Below are 3,159 nucleotides of genomic sequence, written 5' to 3'. Positions count from 1 at the left end.
AGACCCCAGACACTATATCTTTTGATAGCCCCCTCTAGGTAAATCTCAATGCCCACCACCATCAGCCCATCCGTGTCCTCTGAGAAGCACCCACATCACCCAGTAAGGCTGAGACCCAACTGGCCCCTGATTTCATACGTGAATGTTCTCTGTTTTACTTCTCGAGGTTCTACTCCAAGGAGCCCTGGCGGCACAGGGCTGTGATCTGCAAGGTCAGGGGTTCGAAAGCACCAGGCACTGCAGAAGAAAGACAGGGCTTTCTCCCATCAACAGTTGCAGTCCAGGAAATGTGCATGGGGGGTTCTACCCTGCCCTGTAGAGTCACTAGGAGTCAGTAGCTAATTAAAGGCAACGAGTGAGGTTCCGTTGCAATGGCCACACAGAACTCAGAGAAAAGTCATGATTAAAGGGTTATTTAGGAAGTTAACAAGGTGTAATGTCAATGAGCAATGCTCAGTATTGAGTTGTTTATCAAGACATGTTACAAAATTCTTGTTAAGTCTGCTAACTGCTCTGCTATAAGTCTCAACCAGAAGGCATTCTGTTTACGCTACGTGGGACTGCATGACCAGCTCCCTAAATTAAGCGCCCAGAGGCTCCCCACCCCAACAAGCCTCAGCCCAATGGCACTCAGCTCCACTTGTGTGGGACAGCAAGTCCAACTCCCCCGAGTAAGTGCTCAGAGGAACACCACCTGCACAAGGTGCTTCCTGAACAAAAGCGCTCATTGTCCCTTGCTGTGTGGGCTGGGAAGTCACTCTGCTCCGTATTGCTCCCCTGATGGGACAGCTGTCATCTGGATCCAGGATCTGGAATCCGGATACATGAATGAATGAAGACACTCCACTCCTGGATTTTGCTGGTAATGAGATCTCCTCCTCCTCCTCCTCTGAGAGCTCACTTTACACACAGCAGGATGGCACTCCGGGGAATCCTGTCTCCAATTACTCCAGGCCGGTCCTATCAGTATCTCCCCCAGTCTTCATACCAGAACGATGCAGGGAAAGGTGGTTTGGTGAGTTCCAAATACTTTGGCCTTATGCCATAGTTTGGATGTGCCACCAGGTTGCCACTGTCCCCATCCAGCTTTCAAGCGGAGGTTGCTGCAGTCGCAACATAGAGTTCTGCGCACTCAACAAGCACAGCAAGCCACCGGGGACTCCCTCCTTACTCATCTCTGCAGCGATTGAGTGGCAACTCTGATTTTGCAGTTCCATGTGTTTGAAGAACCCTAAGTGTTTGAAGAGCCGTATTTTCAAGGTGTTCTTAATCACCTCATAAGTTTGTGAAAGTCAGACAATGAATAAGGAAGACTGAGGAAGAATTGATTTCTTTGGATGATGGTGCTGGGGAAGACTATGGAACGCACCACGAGTGCTGAAAGATAAACAAATGTATCTAGCAAGAAGTACAGCCAGAACGCTCCTTAGAGGTAAGGATGGCCAGACTTTGTCTCACTTCCTTTGGACATCTTAGCAAGAGAGACCAGTCCCTGGAGGAGGACATCAGTACAGTAGAGGGGAAGACCTTGGCAAGATGGATTGACAGTGACTGCAGCCTTGAGCTCAAACCTACAAACGGCTGTGAGGCCAGCTCGGGCCAGACAGTCTTTCGTGCTGTTGTGGCGTATAGGTCATTACAGATTGGAACTCACTGGATGGTACCTAACAACAGTAACAAAAACAGGATTCTGATGGATTCTATAATCATTCTGATGAGGGAAAATGATGTCCAGGGCATGGTGGCATGTGGTCAGGCATTGGCTGCTAACCATAAAGCCATGTGGACCCGTCCCTGCATGGGAGAGAGAGGAGGCTGTCTGCCCCTGTAATGATTTAGTCTCAGATGTCATTTGGAGTCCTTGTGGGTCAACATCAACTAGGTGGCAGTAGGTGGGTGAGATCACTGGTTAGTATTTGTAATCTCCAAGGGGAAGGGGGACTTCCATCAGTGTTAAAAAACATCAAAACGTTTTCAGGCTATCAATCGAAAAAAGCAGGACCGGATCCATGGCCAAGAAGCAGAGTGCAGTCTGAGGGCATTTCTCTGCCCAGGAGGAGGAGCAGAGCCAGGGTAAAGGAACTCACTCTCCTGGTGGGCCTCTTCAGCTCCCTGCACTTCCCAGAGGACAGAGTCCAAAAAAGGTATATCCTGATTCCTGGGCAAAGTTTCTCTTCCAAACCAAAATGGACCAGAGGTAAATGAGGTCCCAGACATTTGGAGTCCGCAGGAGCTTGACTAAAGGAGAGCACCTGGAGCCTACACATAGCACCTGGATGCCACTGTTCAGAAAAGATTTATTGAGCACTTGCTACACGGCAGATATTAAATCCTTCTTGGGAAGGAGAAGAAATCTGTCCGGACTGTGGAGGTTATACAATTTCATGTCAACTTGATCAAAGAACGAAGGGTGGTGGCTAGCCTGCCTGAGGATCCCTCCCTGTGGGCGTGACCTTCACATGAGAATTCTGGGAACTTCCGCTCTTTTGATTCCACCATAAGAAGAGGCAGGCCACTCTCTCTATTTCACCTTCCTGTTAACAAGCCACATGGCACCACACTAAAGGCAGCCAGAGCCCTGGAGATGTGTCCACTGCCACTGGACCCACGGGACTCTCCACCCACTGGCCTGTGTTCTTCCTGCATTCGGCATCATTGCATGGGCTGTGTGAGTCTGAAGAGGAATCCATGGGCTCATATCGGACTTATGGGTTCATATCAAACTTATGGACATGATTTGGACTGGACTGGGATTTTTATTAATGCATAATTACTTCTTGATATGAAGTTCCCTCTTACAGATATATGAGTGTCAATGACTATTTTTTTGTTAACCTGGTCTAACACGCAGATAGAGGCTGGCTTTGGGATTTGAGCAGACCGAGGGAGAGAGGGTAGCACAGCTGCGTGGAGAGGTCCTGTCTGCACCAGGTGTCAAGGCCACGGATTTCTAGATGATACTTCCCTCCCAAGCCTGTCACAAGAATTAAACATGGATGAAAGCATCCAGCAACACAGCAGGCATGGGAAACACTGCACAGATGCCAGCTCAAGGATCTGGCAGCTTCATTGAGCTTGAAGGGGAGGAGTCCCCGTTTCCTAGATAAACCATGGTCGAACCTTAGAAGGATTTGCCTTTGACTCGTGTCTTTTTTTTTT

Source organism: Echinops telfairi, unplaced genomic scaffold (assembly GCF_000313985.2).
Source record: "Echinops telfairi isolate 266 unplaced genomic scaffold, ASM31398v2 ScPeMD7_5;HRSCAF=22, whole genome shotgun sequence".
Classification (NCBI taxonomy): Eukaryota; Metazoa; Chordata; class Mammalia; order Afrosoricida; family Tenrecidae; genus Echinops; species Echinops telfairi.
Note: the sequence above shows the minus strand (reverse complement) of the source record.